Source organism: Schistocerca serialis, chromosome 1 (genome assembly GCF_023864345.2).
Source record: "Schistocerca serialis cubense isolate TAMUIC-IGC-003099 chromosome 1, iqSchSeri2.2, whole genome shotgun sequence".
NCBI classification, from domain to species: Eukaryota; Metazoa; Arthropoda; class Insecta; order Orthoptera; family Acrididae; genus Schistocerca; species Schistocerca serialis.
Genome location: NC_064638.1, coordinates 364,897,831 through 364,919,283, shown reverse-complemented (window position 1 = coordinate 364,919,283; position 21,453 = coordinate 364,897,831). Strand labels below are relative to the sequence as shown.

At 42.8% G+C, this 21,453-nt stretch overlaps 1 protein-coding gene and 1 non-coding gene across 2 annotated transcripts in view; one reads left to right on the top strand and one right to left on the bottom strand.

The window, feature by feature from the left end:
• The window catches only part of LOC126470416 (protein scarlet-like), a 323,404-nt gene extending 305,999 nt beyond the window's left edge, over positions 1-17,405 (bottom strand). Inside the window, exon 1 of the mRNA XM_050098273.1 lies at positions 17,269-17,405. The gene's annotated coding sequence lies outside the window, so the exon portion shown is untranslated. The remainder of the gene's footprint in view (positions 1-17,268) is intronic.
• Positions 15,964-16,038, top strand: Trnas-cga (transfer RNA serine (anticodon CGA)). The gene has a single exon. It is a non-coding gene; the product is annotated as a tRNA-Ser (tRNA).
• Positions 17,406-21,453: the final 4,048 nt, after the last annotated feature.

The following is a 21,453-nucleotide window of genomic DNA, read 5'->3' as shown; positions in this document are numbered from 1 at the left end:
CAAACGCCGCGCGCTTCAGTATACGTAGCCGACCCTCAGCCAGACGAGGCCCGAGAACTTTGGTGAAGGTCGGATTGTAGCCTATCGCGATTGCAGCTTATCGTATCGCGACACTGCTGCTCGCTTTGGTCGAGATCCAATGACAGTTAGCAGAATGTGGAATCGGTGGGTTCAGGAGGGTAATACGGATCGAAGTGTTCGATCCCAAAGGCCTCGTATCACTAGCAGTCGAGATGACAGGCATCTTATCCGCATGGCTGTAACGGATCGTGCAGCCACGTCTCGATCCCTGAGTCGACAGGTGGGGACGTTTGCAAGACAACAACCACCTGCACGAACAGTTCGAAGACGTTTGCAGCAGCATGGACTATTAGCTCGGAGACCATGGGTGCGGTTACCCTTGACCATCCCGGTTAACGCACATTGGAAGCGTGTATTCGTCATCGCCATACTGGCGTATCACCCGGCGTTATGGTATGGGGTGCCATTTGTTACACGTCTCGATCACCTCTTGTTCGCATTGACGGCTCTTTGAACAGTGGACGTTACATTTCAGATGTGTTACGACCCGTGGCTCTACGCTTCATTCGATCCCTGCGAAACCCTACATTTCAGCAGGATAATGCACGACCGCAAGTTGCAGGTCCTGTACGGGCCTTTCTGGATACAGAAAAAGTTCGACTGCTGCCCTGGCCAGCACATTCTCCAGATCTCTCACCAATTTAAAACATCTGGTCAATGGTGGGCGAGCAACTGGCTCGTCACAATACGCCAATCACTACTCTTGATGAACTGTGGTATCGTGTTGAAGCTGCATGGGCAGCTGTACCTGTACACGCCATCCAAGCTCTGTTTGACTCAATGCACAGGCGTATCAAGGCCGTTATTACGGCCAGAGGTGGTTGTTCTGGGTACTGATTTCTCAGGATCTATGCTCCCAAATTGTGAGAAAATGTAATAATATGCGGGTTTTGGAATAATATATTTGTCTGATGAATACCCGTTTATCATCTGCATTTCTTCTTGGTGTAGCAGTTTTAATGGCCAGTAGTGTATTTAGTGGCTACCCTTTAATTGCCTTGATGAATCTCAGTCTTCTTACAAAAGGGAATTAATATTGGATATGACATTTTTATAAAGTTCTGTATGTTGTAATTTTACACTAAAATGGATCCCTGTTTTTGTTGCTTTCTTTCCAATTTCATCCACTTTATCATTATTTCTGATTCCACAGTGTCCTTTCACCCAAATCGTCTCTATGGTTTGTCCTTTACTGTTATATGGACTGCTCTGTTCTATTATACAGTTGGTATAGCTATTCAAAGGCTCTCCAGTTTCTTATTGACTCTGAATTTAAAACATACAGATAATCAGTGACTATCAAAATTTCTGTTTGGAATTATATGTATAGCGTACTTTAGTGCTTCGAGGACAGCAACCGATTCTGTAGTAAAAATTGATGTGTTTTCTGGTAATTCATATTTTCTGTAGTTTCCTGATTGTTGGCAATAAAAGGCGCAGCCTACATAGCCGTTTAAAGTGCGCTTTCATCTATAAGTGTAAATGAAGACATAATCTGGCCATTTATTTAGCATTTCCCTATACGTAGAAGTTTACTTTTTCTTTTATCTCAGTGGAAGAAATAAATAAACATCTGTTCCTCGCGATTACAGACACATGTTGGAGCGTTTAAGCAGAGGGTAGCCAGTGGGCAGTTGCGTGTATACCACAGTATTCATGGATGTGCTATAGGAACAATTTTTCTCAGTCTTATGTTAGACGTCGAAATGTATAGAAGATTAACGACGGGTGTATAATGGAAAGAACTGCAATTATTTGCCGTAATTCAAAATAATATTTTAATGTGAAGGTTCAAATAATAATAGTAGAAGACTGTTGTGTGTGAGCCGTTGGGTGGCCGAGCGGTTCTAGGTGCTACAGTCTGGAATCGCGCGACCGCTACGGTCGCAGGTTGGAATCCTGCCTTGGGCATGGATGTGTGTGATGTCCTTAGGTTAGTTAGGTTTAAGTAGTTCTAAGATCTAGGGCACTGATGACCTTAGAAGTTAAGTCCCATAGTGCTCAGAGCCATTTGAACCATCTTTGTCGTGTGTGATGAGTTTAATTTGTTGTATATAGAGCAATAAATAATTACTATTTGCACGGTAACTGTGTTGAAACCCTGTCAGACACGACCCTTGATAAGCCATCTTCCTGGCTAACCACCCCAATGAAAGGAAAGAAATCTAAGTTATGGTTCAAATGGCTCTGAGCGCTATGGGACTTAACTTCTGTGGTCATCAGTCCCCTAGAACTTAGAACTACTTAAGCCTAACGAACCTAAGGACATCACACACATCCATGCTCGAGGCAGGATTCGAACCTGCGAGCTTAGCGGTCGCGCGGTTCCAGACTGTAGCGCCTTGATCTAAGTTATGAAAAGGCGGCAGTGGGTGATGGCAAACAGCTCATATAAGCATGAACGCTAATTTAAAGGCTATATTACACGGCGACGTGGCGCATTACCGTCAAACAGGGTAGTACTGCAGTGTAATACGCGCCTCACATCTCGATGCTTCCGAATCGCTCCTCCTATGTCTTTGTTCCCACACGTTAGGCGGCAGGCACATCGCTAGCAGAAATAAATGTTGCAACAAGTAGCCACCAGTTTAATGTTTTCCTACTCCAGCTGTGTTTATTAGAAGTTCGTATATTACCAGCGTCTTCGATAGTCTTAACAGCAATGATCAATGTGTTAACCAAACTGAGCGGCTGGGTATCTACCTCAGAAATCAGAAATTACAGTGATGACTCTGATCGAAACCAGGGTAACTGGCGACCGGGGAAGCTTCGTCCTTACCTCCCTCCTGTCCCCGCTTCCCACCCTCCCCTATCTGTCGGCAGCTCCCTCCTTTTAAAAAATCCTTATTCGATTATGGAGATGAACAGACTTTACAATGAATTAAAAAGAACACAGTCTGATAATTATTTTTTGAACGATACAATTCAAGACACGGAACAACAACAAATCGCTTTGATTTAAGCAATATGAAAAGTCATTTTTCATTGTTTCATTCCCCATCAATGCTAAGGCGTGACAAAACAACAAATACAAAATATACTCTTTAGACTTTTGTTGCGGTAGATCACTTGGCCTAACCAGAGTGGCTCCATCAACAATAATAATCGAAAAGAAGGCACAAGCTTCTCCATTCGACGAATAGGTAGGTCTTATGGAACTGTTGCTCAACACAGTCCAATACGATTCTTCTCATGATTTTCTGTCACATATCTCCGCCCCCTTCCCATTTCAGAGACCTCCAGTCCGTTCCACTCTTCTTCTTCTTCTTCTTCTTCTTCTTCTTCTTCTTCTACCACAACTACTTCTGCTTCGTCCTCTTCCCTTTTTCTTTTGCTGTTTATCAACTTTCTCCCTTCACAAAACAGCGCTCTCATGGAAACAGCAGCCAGAGCACTCTCTATACCCCAGTAACGCCACCGGATACCAATAGCAATAGTACACAGACTACACGTAACCATATGATTCAGTGCTCAATGGTAGGCAGTTAAAAATTCTCCAACTCTACAAGGCGTATCCGCAACCATTTCAATCTTGAAACACATGATGTCACATTAGAATACTAGAATCATGTTGCATACAAGTTCAGAGGGCAATAAAACAAGAAGTTTCAATCGAGAAAGGCCGCTTTCAAGGCCATTCGCCCGGTGCTCTCAGGTCCATATTATGTGTGACTTTTTCTTTATTTATTTTGGCTTTAGGCAATGCGCATGGCAATTACTATATCTATACAGACGTAACAGAGATTCCGAGTTAAAGTAGCCTCGCAGAATCAGCATAACATTGTGTTTAATGCAATATATTAGACAGATTTAGTAAGTCACACTTAGATTACATACAAGTCTACTCTTAGAATAGTTTCATATGGAGTACCTTATTCATGGCACTTTGAGTCTTCGTATATATGTCAGTACTTTTTAAAAGAATATACAAAGGTATAGTAGTTTGAGTCTTCATACATAAAAGTAAGTTCTTAATGTATGCACATGAAGGTATAAAGCATTACTCAAAAACTGCATGTGCTGGAGTTTTTGTACAAAGCATAACTCTGTATATCTGCATCTTCCAAGCATTCCGCTATCAAATTGTACTTACTTACATCGAATCTGTAGAAACTCTTTGACATTTGTAATCTTTGGCTTGTAGTTCGTTAGCTACTGTATCATCAAACAACACAAAGCTAAGTTATAGACCAAGAGAAAATCGAAACTACTCTCTCTGGTCAGTAAACAAATCTATAATCATATGACCCGAGCGAGAGCAATTCCTTTCTCTGAATTTTTAAGTAACTGGCCGTTGCGTTGGGGCTCTGTGCATTACGAAGCAATCGTCATAGTGAGATCAACAACTTTGGTATACAGTAATTAGTATTTATTATTAGTGAGTCGCCTAACCATGGAAAAGTTGTAGGAGAATAAGGTATCTTGAAATCTAAGCCAAGACAGAGTAAGAGATATGTATTTCTTCTTAATGATTGATATAATTCACATAAAATCAATATCGAAGAAAGTTGTCTAAAATCTCAAATTATATCGAAGACTGGATAGAGAAAACAATAATTTATGCTCAACTGGTCAGTTTACAAATTCAAAGTTAATGAGACAAAAGAGTGGCCACAAATTACAATAAATCAAGCGACTTAAGTACCGTGCTAAAGTAAGTAAGTAGCAAGGTGCTCAGAAAACGAATCGCGCTACCACAATTATGACGCTCGAATTTCCACAAAAATCAACTTGTGAGCACCGATGAGCATCAGACTGAATCTTACACAAAGCCAAGTTATAGACCAAGAGCAAATCAAAACTACTCTCTCTGGTTAGTAAACAAATCTATAATCATATGACCCGAGCGAGTGCAATTCCTCTTCTATGAACGTTTAAATAACTGGCCGTTGCGTTAAGCCTCTGCCCAGAAAACTCAAGCTCTCAACTGCTCACTTAAAGACTCTCCATGGACGACTCCCACTCTTGGTGCACAAAAAGTACATTAATAAATGTGAGGTTGATACTCCTCAGGAACATTATGTCCTCGATCGATCAGTCTTCGCACCAAGGACGGTGGCAGGGGTGATTCATTGGATTGGCTACTACAAAATTTCGGAACGAAAGCAACCAATGTTACCATACTAGTCGAAGCGCGCCACTTTATTGCCGAGATTCTTGCCACTCACGGTTGCCGTCGAGATAAGCAGCCTTCTTGAGTGTAGGTTTGAAGTCATAATGAGGGATTGCTGTTAGACGGAACTGTCCTTCATTTCTAGGTGAACTTTTCATTTATAGAAAATTCCATGAAATTCTTTTATCTGAAGCGGCTGGTCGTCTAAGTCTTTGTTCCCTGATTCTGTGATGGTGTCCAATATGTCCAAGACACATCTGTTAGTGTGCTTGTTGAATTATGGAATTTATAACTTATGTAAAACATTTTGGTAGTGCATAAATATGGGTATAACTATCAGTATTCCATAACAAATAGCCTCCCTAATGACCAGTAACTCTACTGTTTAGATAGAGGTTTCACGTGAAAATGGAATTACAAGATGGGATCAACAAGTTTCCTTCTGAGGACGTTGCAGCAGCGTAGACACAACGTAGCGCGAGTCTGATGCGGGTATACAGGGTGATCATTAATAAAACCGACAAACTACACGGACGGGTTCTTGACTGCAAATGGAGGAAAAAAGTTGCTACGATTATGTGTCCCGGAATGCATCGTTGCCATGATAGATGGCTCTGACGAATGAAAGTGCCTCTGACCATGTGCGATGTCCGTTTTCCAACAAATGACGATTATGCAGCTTGATGATGCCCGTTCTGGTAAAAAGGTAGCTACGTCGGTAATAAAGACTGACGACAGAGATCCCACAATTGTGATCCCTGGTGCAAAAACCGTCGACAAAATTTTCCAGTAGAGGGATATCCGCTGCTGACGATCATTGTTCTCATTGCATGTGATAGGGATAGTAGCGATTGGCATGCAGCTTACACACAATCTTACTTTGGCTTACACCATGTTGTCGGGACACTCGCTCGGAGCTTGGACTAGCATTCGTCTCAATATCGTGTGGAACTCAATCCTCCAAATCTGGTGCACGCACAGTCCGCCACCCCCATGCACGACCGTCTGTCTGAAAGGAGCCATGATCATACAAACGCCTAAAATGGCTCGAAATGTTGCACGATGAGGCTGGTGTCTGTAAGAGTACTGACAGGGTTGTCGATTCCTATCGGACGAGGATGGGCAGCAAGCAGTTACGGACTTTCTCATAGCAGGACCCTGTGTTTTACCAAATGGGTATCTTCAAACTGGTCCGTCAGTGGCATGATTATCTCAATGCTCACGGCGATTTTTCCTGATTGGCTTACCAATTCTGGACTGTACAGCCTACGAACAAAAGCTTTTTGGACGTCCTTTACATTTTATATTGGCATTACAGGAACAGAGCAAAGGCCCCGCTGCCTCTTCTATTTTAGAGCCATCTGATTTTATATAAATACACTGTGGCCAATATACGGGGATGAGTCAAATGAAAACCTTAAATATTTGTTAAAATATTATTTATTGTGCAGAAGTGCTACAAAGCTGTATCACTTCTCAACATAATCTCCCCCACGCTCAATGAAAGTCCTCCAGCGCCTACAAAGTGAATAAATTCCTTTAGAAAAAAATTGTTTTGGCAGTCCGCACAATCACTCATGCGACGCGTGGCGTACCTCTTCATCAGAACGGAACTTCTCCCTCCCATTGCGTCTTTGAGTGGTTCAAACATATGGAAATCCCTTGGGGTAAGGTCTGGTGAGTATGGCGGATAAGGAAGACACTCAAAATGCAGGTCTGTGATTGTTGCAACTGTTGTACGGGCAGCGTGGGGCCTTGCATTGTCATGTTGCAAAAGGACACCTGCTGACAGCAATCCACGTCGCTTTGATTTCATTGCAGGCCGCAGATGATTTTTTTAGGAGATCTGTGTATGATGCACTGGTGACAGTGGTCCCTCTAGACATGTAATGCTCCAAAATGACGCCTTTTTCGTCCCAAAAAGAGTCAGCATAACCTTCCCTGCTGATGGTTCTGTTCGAAACTTCTTCGGTTTTGATGATGAGGACTGTTGGTGGAAGTGAACCCAGGTTTCGTCCCCAGTAACGATTCTTGCAAGGAAGCCATCACCTTCTCGTTCAAAGCATCAAGTTCTTCACAAGCATCAACACGTCGTTCTCTCATTTCAGGAGTCAGCTGCCGTGGCACCCATCTTGCAGACACTTTGTGAAACTGGAGCACATCATGCACAACGTGGTGTGCTGACCCGTGACTAATCTGTAAACATGCTGCAATGTCATTCAGTGTCACTCGGCGGTTTTCCTTCACTATGGCTTCAACTGTTGCAATGTTCTGTGGAGTCACAACTCGTTGTGCCTCACCTGGACGAGGAGCATCTTCCACTGAAGTCACATCATTTGTAAACTTCCTATTCCATTCGTAGACTTTCTGCTGTGACAAATATTCATCACCGTACTGAACCTTCATTCGTCGATAAATTTCAATAGGTTTCACACCTTCACTACGCAGAAACCGAATAACAGAACGCTGTTCTCCCCTGGTGCAAGTCGCATGTGGGGCGGCCATCTTTATACTGATACTGCGACGGTATGTGTGCATCTGCACTATGCTGCCACCTACAGGCCATTCTGAGCGCTGTTTGTAGCACGCTTACCGACTTACAGGATAACGGCGCGAAATTACGATTTGTTATTACAAATTTAAGGTTTTCATTTGACTCACCCTCGTAGTTCAATAAATTGCTCTAATTCGTAACTGACGTCCTTTCCGTGACTTGAACGGTGAGGCAAGTATGACAAAGGTGATGTCAAACGGGTATTGAAAGCAAGGTAATTTCTGGTACTGCAGTGTTATTGGTAAGAGATTTCACGATTTCCCGAACTTCTTACGAGCAAGAGGAGTTTTCTTCGTGCTTCTCCTGCGAGGTGCTTGTGTTAGCCTCAAGAATTTGGACACTGCTTTTGTGGAGTTATGGTAAGGTATCAATAAACGACTCAAGAGAAATGCGTCTGACAACATCTGTCTTCATATCTTCAGTGGTAATTCGAAAGCTTGCACTGTATTGTGTGCGACTCCACGAATACTAGATTTGCCTTAAAACCTGTCAGCGCAAAACTTTAAATTTCGAAGCAACAATCTTACGTGGATGACATCAAGCTATGTGCAGCAAATAAAGGATAACGAAAGAGAACGTCAGCAATGCCTGAAACATCTTCGACTGTCATTGTTATCAATCGAATTCGAATGCAAATCGTTGTACTTTGCACATCAAACTAAGGGAGAAAATGAACAACCTGTAATTATTTATAAGAGTGTAATATAAGTAATTCAAACTTATTCAAATATTTTGCAGTACAGGCTGCGACGCAGGAACGACGACATACGGATGTACGGGTGTGACCGTGGGTCGTACACGGATAGCCAAAGCAATTAAGACGACCGCTCGCGTAAACAGGAAATCTGGCTTCGAGTCCCAGTCCGGCAGAGGTTTTCACTGTCGTCATTCCCTTACACTGGTGATGGTTGTTCGTATTCGCAACTGCGATTACATTTCATGAATCTAAAACTGCTGCAAACGAGTTAGAGCACCAGACTGGAAATCTCACGCCAGTAGCTACATTTACGACTTGGTGGAAATAATGAAAGCCTGAAAAGAAAAGAAAACCTTTCAGCTAATGGGCTGAAAGGGGCACTTGCCTATTCACACAACGAAGTAGTAAATGGCCTTGCAAAGGAGGGAAACTGGTCCTTATGCAGTTTCCTCATTCCTACTTCCTTGTCGTTTCAAGAACAGAAGCATACTGTGGTGTCACCGCCAGACACCACACTTGCTAGGTGGTAGCCTTTAAATCGGCTGCGGTCCGGTAGTATACGTCGGACCCGTGTGTCGCCACTATCAGTGATTGCAGACCGAGCGCCGCCACACGGCAGGTCTAGAGAGTCTTCCTAGCACTCGCCCCAGTTGTACAGCCGACTTTGCTAGCGATGGTTCACTGACAAATTACGCTCTCATTTGCCGAGACGATAGTTAGCATAGCCTTCAGTTACGTCATTTGCTACGACCTAGCAAGGCGCCATTATCAATTGCTATTTATCTTGTGATGCATGTACCGTCAGACCGATATTCACCAATTATGGATTAAAGTTAAGTATTCCAGAAGCTACGTACTATTTTTGCTACTATAAAGACCTTGTCCTGTTCCAGACCTCATGCCATCCTGCGTGAGCTTAAATGCGTGCCTTTCGGCTACCGGTCATAGTGGATTGGCTGTCTGGCCAGTCCACAACACATACAATTAGTAGTACAAGCCGTATCGGTCACTGCAGCACGAAAACGGGTTCCCGTGCACCAGACCAAGAAAAACATGGTTCAGTCAGAGGAATCATTGGACGAGACACGTGACATAAATTACTCAAGTAAGATTGGAACATGCGTGTTTTGCTTCACACTCCTATAGGATCGGGGTAACTACTCTCTCACGTGCAGTGAACACACAGAAGACGACTGAGACCCAAACCACGTCAGACTGAAGTTCCTTCACTAAACGTCACAGTCCGTAGTATTGTACTAGACGGAAAGTCATCGAATGAAATAGAACTTATATCTGGCGGTCCTCAGGGAAGCATCATAGGCCCTCTCCTGTTCCTAATCTAGATAAATGATCTACGAGACAATCTGAGAAGTCCCCTTAAATTGCTTGCAGATGATGCTGTTATTTACCGTCTGCTAAAATCACCAGGAGATCAAAACCATCCGCAAAATTATTCAGACAAGATATCTGTATGGTGCGGTAAGTGGAAATTTGCTGTAAATAATTGAAAGTGTTAGGTCATCGACACGAGTACTAGTACTAAAAGGCATTCGTTAAATTTTGGTTGCGCGGTAAATCATACAAATCTAAAAGTTGTCAGTTCAACTGAATACCTAGGGTCTTCATTTACGTAGGTCATCCACACGAGTATCAGTACAAAATGGAATTCGTTAAATTTTGGTTGCGCCATAAATCATACAAATCTAAAAGTTGTCAATAGGGTTTTCATTTACGTAGATGACGATGTGGGGAATGCGAACCAAATACTGTGTTTTGTTAGCACACCGCTGAGAAGAAGCAACAGGTATACTAATGAGACTTCCTACATCACGTTTGCTGCGCGGAGTGGCCGCGCGGTTTGAGGCGCCATGTCACGGATTGCGCGGCTCCTTCCGCGCAGAGGTTCGAGTCGTCTCTTACGCATGGGCATGGGTTGCTCTTAGCATAAGTTTTTTTAAGTGGTGTGTAAGTCTAGGGGCCGACGACCTCAGCAGTTTGGTCCCTCCCCACACTTTTTTTTCCATTACGTTTGTCCGTTCTCTTCTCAGGTACGACTGCACGATATGTGGTCATTACTAGGTGGGGCTGACGGAGGACACCGGAAAAGTTCAGAAAACAGCAGTTCGTTTTGTATTATCGTGAAAAAGGAGAGATTGTCACGGATATGATACGTGAATTTTAGTGACAATCATTGAAAAGGCGTTTTTCGTTGCAGTGAGATCATTTGACGAAATTTAAATCGCCATATTTCTGCTCCAAATGCGAAAATATTTTGTTGAAGCTCACCTACGCAAGGAGAAATAATCATGAAATAACATGAGTGACCTCGCTGGTCGCAGGGGAAGATTTAAGAGTTCACTTTTCCCGCACTCTTTTCGAGACTGGAACGATAGAGAAATAGTCTGAAGTTGGTGTGATGAACACTCAGTCAGATGTTCAAGTATTAATTGTAGAGTAATCTTGTGGATGTAAATCAACTGCCGCACCACTTCGCTTGTCTGAAAATATACACGGTAATATAGTTTTCTTGAGTTGTAGCTCGACCGAGTAAGTGAGATACAACTTCCGTACCTCTCACATATGGGTGTTGTACTGCAGTTCACGTATATAGGTTTTCGAACTTTCTTGCCTCTACGTTCCATTTTATTGGCGAGGAAGATGTCTCTTTCGCCTAAATGTTCAACACAATACGGGACAGTGCACAATATAAGTGAAAGTATTATCCTTCCATTTCTCTCTAGTAATCGAGAGACTAAGGTCTACCCGCCAGGTTAGCCAAGAGCGCTAATGCGCTGCTTTCTGGACTCGGGTAGACGCGCCGGCCCCAGATCGAATCCACCTGGCGGATTTACGGAGATGGATGTGGTTTTTAGACGGTTTTTGCCCATCCCACTAGGTGAATACCGGGCTGGTCCCCATGTCCCGTCCCCAGTTACACGACTCGCAGACATTTGCCAACGATCGCACTAATTCATCGCTTACACTAGACACAGACAGCTGTGGTACACTAATTTCGTCCCGGGGGGTATAGGATAGCGACAGGAAGGGCATTCGGTCACCCTCCGACACTAACATCGACAAATCCATAGAAACAAGGCCGACCCCGCGTTGAAGTGGGACAAAGGCCCACGAAGATGTGATGAATCAGGAGACTAAGGTCTGAGTTCAGAGAAATGGTAATACAGTATCTGTACCAGCTACAAGCGATCTTTGCAATCAATATTTTAACTCTAATATCGTTTACAAACTGCGATTATCTTTCAGTTGAAGATGATATCCTACAGTTTTTATTGCTGTATGTAAAATATTTTAAAAAGGGCACAATAATGTAAGTAGGCTGTTTAGGTTTTTATATTGGTAACGCCACGTAGCGCTCTGTACGAAAATCACTGGCTGTGCTGTGCGCAGTCTGTGGCTGGTTTGCATTGTTGTTCGCTATTGTAGTGTTGGGCAGTTGGATGTTAACAAAAAATGGTTCAAGTGGCTCTGAGCACTATGGGACTTAACATCTATGGTCATCAGTCCCCTAGAACTTAGAACTACCTAAACCTAACTAACCTAAGGACATCACACAACACCTAGTCGTCGCGAGGCAGAGAAAATCCCTGACCCGGGCGCGGGAAGCGAGAACGCTACCGCACGACTACGAGCTGCGGACTTGGATGTTAACAGAGCGTAGCGTTGCACAGTTGGAGGTGAGCCGCCAGCAGTGGTGGATGTGGGGAGAGAGATGGCGGAGTTTTGAGAGCGGATGATCTGGACGTGTATCCATCAGAGACAGTACATTTGTAAGACTGGATGTCATGAACTGCTATATATATTATGACCTTTGAACACTATTGAGGTAAATACATTGTTTGATCTTACCAAAATCTTTCATTTGCTAAGTATGCCTATCAGTAGTTAGTGCCTTCAGTAGTTAGAATCTTTTATTTAGCTGGCAGTATTGGCGCTCGCTGTATTGCAGTAGTTCGAGTAACGAAGATTTTTGTGAGGTAAGTGATTCGTGAAAGGTATAGGTTATTGTTAGTCAGGGCCATTCTTTTGTAGAGATTATTGAAAGTCAGATTGCGTTGCGCTAAAAATATTGTGTGTCAGTTTAGTGTTGATCAGAATAAGTAAAGAGAGAAATGTCTGAGTACGTTCAGTTCTGCTCAGCTGTTTGAAGATCAAATAATGTAAGAGGTTTATCAGCCCAGCCACTCATAAATTTTTCTAAGGGGACGTTTCAGTAATTACACAAAGAAGCTGACACTATTTATTAGTTCCCATTCCAATAAGTTCTAAGCTCTCTGAATTATCAGACTTGTAAATTAATACATAATTTCGTTATGCTTTGCTAAGAGAATATGTAATGATACTTTAAGTTTATACTTAATGCCCAGTTGCTTGTTTGATTTGAATATGTTATGTAAAAGCTTAATTTTGAATGAAACGCTGTTCATCGTCTTCATATTCACGATTACAGTGTGTAGACATTCATTTTAAAAATTTCACTTTGTCCACGCCCTGCATATAAAGTAATTACAATTTATACGCAGTTCGCAGAACATTCAAGGAGTAAAATCCAGATGTTAAAATGGGTAACACTGATGAACACGTAGCTGAATGAAAGCTCGTTAATCCACCATAGCTCTGTCTATTGCCACGCTTGCAGAATATCACTGCAAGTTTCGCAACATTTTTAGTTGCATCTTCTGGTGCATCTATTGATGTTACATGTAGTTACTATAGTTTACGACTGACCGGGTTGTAATGGCGATGCCGACTCGCAGTATCCTCAGCAACTGTGAAAATTAAAACATGCGTCCACCTCTGGTGTGTGTCTTATCGACACACTGGTCGGCATCGACCATTACACCCGATCAGTTGTAAACTATGGTAACTACATGTACCATCACACCCGATCAGTTGTAATCTACAATGGCTACGTGTAACATCAGTAGATGCTCCAGAAGATACTACTCAAAAGGTTGCGAAACCGGTATGGCAGTCTACAAGAGCTTTAATACACACAGTGAAGTGGAGTAACGAGCTCTCAATCAGCTTTATGTTCATCACTTTAGCCGATTTTAACATCTGGATTTTACTGCTTGAAAGTTCTGTAAACTGTGTATAAGTATTTTACCTGGGTGGTTGCCCTTGGTTTGGAATTATCTGCAACTACAATTTCATTTTGCCCGGTCAAATGTAGGCGGAGATGCTAACGAACGCTCTACAAGGGACACAAAATGCTGTTGCCGGCAACACTAAGGGACGTGACATACCCTACCCCACCTAGGCACTTGGCTCACTAACATACTCTAGGTGTGAGCTATGCTCCCCTTGCCCTCTGCTCTGCTCACTGATCACTGACAGCAGAGGAACAGTGTGCTGCTCGTAAAGTCATTTCCTCTTTTCCCGCAACACCACATGACTACTGACAAGCTTACCACTGGTAACTTAGTCACACTGGCCACGATGTCCAATGGCCGCATTAAAGATGTAAAACATTTGTGGAATAAAGATAATGCTTCAGTTTTTGAACTCCTTAAGGCGAGTCAGCCAAAATATTCATAATTTTAGACATAGAACCTATGGAATTACAGTGACTGATTATCAAAGAGAATAGAAGCTTTCGAAATGTGGTGCTACAGAAGAATGCTGAGGATTATATGGGTAGATCCCATAACTAATGAGGAGGTATTGAATAGAATTAAGGAGAAGAAGAGTTTGTGGCACAACTTGACTAAAAGAAGGGATCAGATGGTAGGGCATATTCTGAGGCATCAAGGGATCACCAATTTAGTACTGGAGGGCAGCGTGGAGGGTAAAAATCGTAGAGGGAGACCAAGTGATGAATACACTAAACAGATTCAGAAGGATGTAGGTAGCAGTAGGTACTGGGAGATGAAGAACCTTGCACAGGATAGAGTAGCATGGAGAGCTGCATCAAACCAGTCTCTGGACTGAAGACCACAACAACAGCAACAACTTTTAAAATAGTCCAAGTCGCCTAGAATAAAAAAGGAAAGCGAATTGTACTGTCAATATTAGTTTCAGAAATATATGTGCCAGCTTGATTTACCGTGTAAGTGCTGTCTGGAGAATCCTCCTCAGATTAGTTAAAGATGTTTCCGTCACCATGCTTGCCCAGCAGTGCGGATTTGAATGCAGCCACATTTCACACAGCTTTATTCGGCGTTCTCCCTGATTCTTGCCGCCGATATTACTTTAGAACTAATTTATTTCTTCAGTTACACATGATCATGGGAGTCCGCACACATCTATGCAAGGGGGGCGGGGGCGAGGGGAAGATTCTAAAACTGCCATATTTTATGTAAATGAGTTGGTAAGTATGGAGATGTGTTATTCCACAAAAAGTAAATTTTGTAGGCGAAACAAAAAACTTATTATTTCAGGGAAAACCGATGGTTACCCACTCACCTCTAGAAGTTTACGAGAATTCTGTAATGAATAGAAAGTACTCTGCGCTCCAAACTCAACATCCGCTCACCTTCCAGACGCTTACGCACATGGCTCGTATTATATAACTCCTAGTCGGCTAGGTAACCCTGTTAGAATCTATAGTTGAATATCCAACCACAAGTGGCGTGATCTGCCTATTTTTTATTCAAGTCTACGAAATATTTGATACTCCCTCCTTAAAATACGCTGACGATGATTTCAAACCTACTTACCTCTAGACCATGAATATTTTACTAGCCATGATTCAGTTTTTTTTCTTATTTCTCCCCGGTTCTTATTTCGTTCTATATATTTCAAGCACCAATGATAATGGCAAATATCGTAGACGACAATGAGTCAGAAAAGTACATAAATTTGTATGATGTACTCTATTTGCCACCACGCCACTTCACTGCACTTTCTAACGGCTGTAGAGGAGGAGGCGTAAGCTACTGACAGAGATTAAATTTTAGTGCGAGACGTTCTTTATAAAATGCACAGAAAGAGCAGGTCTAAGATACGTATTTCGAGTGGCGCACAGCCCCCAGTGAAGGTCTTAGTCTTCTGTTTATATATCTTTCGTAAATCCGAGTACGTCAGTGTACCCCGAACGTAATAAGTTGTCCAAATTCTAGAAGTAGTACATTTAAGCGTAAAAGTTGTAGACTAAACCCATACAGTGTGTCACCTATTGGCTCAGAATCACGTTGCGCATCAGAGGGTCTCTATTCAGTAAATGTAAGTACTTTATTCTGTCTGTAGTTTGCTTAAGTTTGTCTTTAACATTGAAATGGTGATTCAAAAGAGTGCACAAAAAACCTCATAAAACCTTAGTTAAACTACTGTATAGTTGAAACTTCCTGGCAGATTAAAACTGTGTGCCCAACCGAGCCTCGAACTCGGGACCTTTGCCTTTCGCGGGCAAGTGCTCTACCAACTGAGCTACCGAAGCACGACTCATGCCCGGTACTCACAGCTGTACTTCTGCGAGTACCTCGTCTCCTACCTTGTTTGGAAGGTAGGAGACGAGGTACTGGCATAAGTAAATCTGTGAGTACCGGGCGTGAGTCGTGCTTCGGTAGCTCAGTTGGTAGAGCACTTGCCCGCGAAAGGCAAAGGTCCCGAGTTCGATTCTCGGTCGGGCACACAGTTTTAATCTGCCAGGAAGTTTCATATCAGCGCACACTCCGCTGCAGAGTGAATATCTCATTCTGGATACTGTATAGTTGTTAGTGGGGACGTGGAAAACACTGCAATTGCTTGCAGAATATATTCGAATATGAACATGTTTGAAATTGTAGAGCATTTTGACTAAGAACGTAAAATAAACCATTAAAAATATAACATAGAACAACAAATAAGAAATTCATGACGAACAGAATCAGTATATAAAAAATACTTAAAAAGTGTCGATGCTGATACTTCCCGGCTTGTCTTGACACACAGTCTTCGTCCTACTTTATAGATTGATAGATATCTCATTACAGACAGGTTGACGAAAAATCGAAAATGTATTGCGCATGCAACCGTAATCATTACCAGCATTAACGAATCGGCTATGTTCCGCAACAGAATGTGACTTTCATTATTCAAAAATATCAAGTATGCAATGTTCGTAATACAAGAGGAAAATCAGGTCCCTAAGTGCTACGTGCTTTGCACTACGTTCTTTAGGCAAATCTGTAAGACATAGAGTGAAATCATCAGCGTATAACACAGCATCACTTTCCTAAGAGTTGCAGGAACACAAAGGCACCGAGGAAACAAATTGCACTGAGAATTTGCAGCTTCCTTTTTTTTTTTATTTCCTTCTCTCTACTTCAGGGAAACATTTGGCATCTATGAAGAAACATGGAGATTGGCAGTAGCGGCGAGTTTGGCTCATCACTCCATGTGAATAAACCTAAATTACATCCAGGTCATTCACCCTTCCGTTGAAACACGGTTTGTTCTTTATTCACCAAAGCACATAGTCACTTCACTCCACTACCCATGCAAAACAGTTGAAATTTCACAATTGACTTCTTGGCGGGGAGGAAGCTCGCAAATGTTATATAACACCCACCGACACCTACATCGATTGGTATTTTCTAGTACAGCGCAACGCACATCGGAGTATCAGAGGAAGTGGTTTGCAATTGCCACCTGAATTGGACACTTGCAAAACTCAGGCGATATTCACGAACCGACATATATGAGTAGCGTTTGCAATGCGTTTATGTAAGTCATCAACTTCCATTGTTACGTAACGCGGGCTCACAAACTGACTCTAACAGAGCTCGATCGCAACACCCGAAAAGATATCCAGCTCCGGAAGGCGGAGTATAGATCGCGTAAGTGCGTAAGCGAACAGAGAGGCTTTTGCGAGCGGCGTACCTGTTTCAAAGTGACAACTGCAGGACGTCGTGCACACACGGCAGCTGCCTGGACGGTGTGGCACTGGTTCCAGCGCTGGAAGCCGCAACGGCACCTCGCGCATGCAGCGGCCACGATGCCAGCGCCGCCAACAGGACCTGCCGGCAACTTCACGTAGCGCTGCAGCGGCGCGTCCGCACAACGAGGCCTCAAGGACAGGTCGGCCGCGGTATCCGTGGCTACTATAGGCATACACGTACAGCCAGTGAGTGGCACGTATCTTCCTTCTGTTTCAGATTTATTGTCGCACATAATTTGTTTTTAATTGAGCAAGGTTCATATATATATATACACCGGGTGATCAAAAAGTCAGTATAAATTTGAAAGCTTAATAAACCACGGAATAATGTAGATATAGAGGTAAAAATTGACACACATGCTTGGAATAACATGGGGTTTTATTAGAACCAAAAAAAAAGTTCACAAAATGTCCGACAGATGGCGCTGGACAGCAAAACGTCAGTGACTACGCATGACAATCGTGTATAAAAGGAACTGTATTGAGAGAGAATCAGATGCGCCAGCAGTCGCAGCTTGTTGACGTTACATGAAAAGGCGCTTTTAGTGAGGCTGTATTATCAGAATGGGGAATGTGCTAGTTCAGCGTTACGAACCTATTGCCATAGGAAGAGGATTCGAACGGGTAAAGATCCGTTGACAAATGCAGCGGTGGCGAGAATGATTTCGAAGTTCGAAGCCGCGGGTTGTTTAGACGATAGACCCCGTAGTGGCCGACCGAGCATAAGGCGTAATGCTGCTGAGACAGTTCAGGAAGAAATGGAGACTGTAGCGGGTTCGTCTATGCACGGAGAAGTCAGCGCTCGTGCAGTCGCACGTCGCACCGGCATTCCATACACTACTGTTTGGTTGGCACTTAGGCGTACCCTCCAATGCTATCCGTACAAAATCCATCGGCATCATGAACTGTTACCTGGTGATTTAGTGAAGCGGAGGACATTTGCGGTGTGGGCGTTTCAAAAGATGGCGGAAGATGACGAATGGTTGAGTAACGTGTTGTGGAGCGACGAAGCTCATTTCACGCTCCGAGGGTCTGTCAACGCCCACAACTGCAGAATTTGGGCTACCAAAAATCCTAGAACTGTCGTGGACACTCCATTACACGACGAGAAAGTCACGGTATGGGTTGGATTTACCACATCTACCGTTATCGGGCCTTGTTTCTTCGAGGAAATGCGTGATTCTGGTTTTGCAACTGCTACCGTGACGGGTGAGAGGTACGCCGGTATGTTACAGAATCGCATCATCCTCAGCCTGGCTGATAAACACCTGCTGGAACGTATGATGTTTATGCAGGATGGCGCTCCACCCCATATTGCTAGACGCGTGAAAGATCTCTTGCGCGCGTCGTTTGGTGATGATCGTGTGCTCAGCCGCCACTTTCGTCATGCTTGGCCTCCCAGGTCCCCAGATCTCAGTCCGTGCGATTATTGGCTTTGGGGTTACCTGAAGTCGCAAGTGTATCGTGATCGACCGACATCTCCAGGGATGCTGAAAAAACATCCGACGCCAATGCCTCACCATAACTCCGGACATGCTTTACAGTGCTGTTCACAACATTATTCTTAGACTACAGCTGTTGTTGAGGAATGATGGTGGACATATTGAGCATTTCCTCTAAAGAACGTCATCTTTGGTTTGTCTTACTTTGTTATGCTAATTATTGCTATTCTGATCAGATGAAGCGCCATCTGTTGTACATTTTTTTAACTTTTGTATTGTTTTTGGTTCTAATAAAACCCCATGTCATTCCAAGCATGTGTGTCAATTTGTACCTCTGTACCTACATTATTCCGTGATTTATTCAGCTTTCAAATTTATACTGACTTTTTACAAAGGAGAATAAAATATTAAAAAAAAGTCTGTGGGACCATCCCTAGTGAACCGGGACTAATATGAAACACGGCAGAACTGCTGCGCCTCACGTAATAACTTAAAATCGTTGCAAACACGTCATCAACAACCATCTCTCTATAACCACTTCCAACCTTGTACTAGTTTCCACAAGGAAAATGATGTGGATGGCAGCAGGATACGGCTGCTTGCATGGAAGGACTGAACACAAGCTGAAGATATACCAAAAATATAATTTTTATTTTGGCAAAATATTCCAAACATGCAGTGGTAACACGCATAGAACAATTAACTAAAAGGTTCTGCAGAACAGGCTCAGCAATCTGAATCACTCTCAGACAACACAACCTTAAAATAAAGAACCAAAATAAATGGTTAGACAGATTGTAATTAAAGGCAACAGTCCACTGGACCTAAATTCAAAAATGCAAAAAAAAAATCAGTGTAATAAAACTTACAAAATATTTAGATACTTAAAAATATACTTCCACGTAAGGTCAACAACAAGACTGAAGGTTGTGCATAATATATAGCAGTACGTGGCACATTTACAGAACCAACCTTTCCTACCCGCGCGAGTTAACTTGCTCTGAATAAACTACAGATGTCCATAAATTATTTCTTCAATTATTAGATGAAATTAATTTTCTTGCAATGGCACCCTTGATACCTCAGGAACAATGTGCGACATTGCCATGAGGCTTTCGGCTTCATAACTGTTCTAAGCTCGCAACTACACGTGGAGTAACTACCATCAGAATTAAAAAATAGATTAAGTTCATTTAAATACACCAAATTGCAATTATTATATATACTCTTAATTCTGCTAACCAGCGGATTAGTGTGAACAAAATACTCAACACTTACGCTTAATTTTAACGCAACCACTAATAAGAGCATAAAGGGAAACTTTAAGTCTTAACTTTGAGCCAATGATCACAACAAGAAAAAAATTATACCGACCCATCTTTAAGAGGTAAATTAAATTTTTCAAATTTTAGGCAAATATTCAGTACTGAGCAACTTTAAACTATTGACTTACTAATATGTTTCCCCATACTCTTTAAATTTGTGAAAGTCAGCATATTTTGTCTTGCAAACTTTTCTGAAAATTATGTAAGTTTTTGATAGGAATTCTTTATAAATCTATCCATACTATTTATTGAAGTGAGGAGCAGTGAGGATAACACAGTTTTAGAAGTTTTTGTTGGAGCGGTAAATCTGAAAAAAACAGGCAGTACAACAATATTAGACTTTTCTCACACTCAAATGGTGTATTACTTTTCTTCTTCCTTGCTATGCACAACACGTAATTTCTGAAGGGTGTTTGCTTGATGGGACTCAGTGGGGATAAACCTAACAAAACCTGAAAACGATTGCTTGTAACTCGCAATGTATCGAAAGAAATCGAGTATGTTATACATCACCAAATAGACCGATTTCCCAGTTTTCCAATGGTATGTAACATTTCATGCCATCTAGAAGATGCCGGTCTCTCAGCCGGCAATGTAATAACGGACTTCTGAAACATGCAGCCGGCTGTAAGCCAGCTGTGTAAGTTAATGGGTTGGACAGCGAGTAAAACCTTTTTAAAAGATCGTCCTTAGCTCAAGGGCAAAAGTTGCACAGTTAAAAACACCAAATTATCAATTAGTAAGCAGGGAGTTCCGTAGAACATGGCACGCTGACCGGGACTAACAACCCGGGCACAGCGAAGCCAAACCAGATAATATGATACACCGACGTGAGATATAAGAATGCAGTGCACTGCATGCAGGGGGACTTTAAGGATCACCGCTAATGGTCGGAACTGAAGAGCAACCTCCGGAACAAAAACGTTCAAATAAAGCAGCTCACAAAGAAACAATAATGGCCTGCAGCACGGTGAACGAAACCCAAGCGAGACTGGGCGACATAACAAACGTCTCAACAGGAGTCACGGCAGCTCACACGGACTCAGCACCGAAGGCTGAGGCACACCTCGGATTACCACGACGAAATCCAGTTCAGCCATTCGGCCCGCTGCTCCTGCGGTGCACTCCCGACACAGAATGAGTGCCCCAAGCGACCACCACAGACCGTGCTCACTGCTTGCCGCGACGCTTCGCCATGACCCCTGAAGGGTCTCTACGTGAGCCTCACCATCATTTTGTTTGACATTTAACTTAATGTATCCGCCTCTGGCACCTAAATTCTGGGCGCAGACTGTAAACTACATAAAAAAAGACTGAGCAACTGGGCACTAGGTGTATTACCTTAAATACTTCGCCTCAC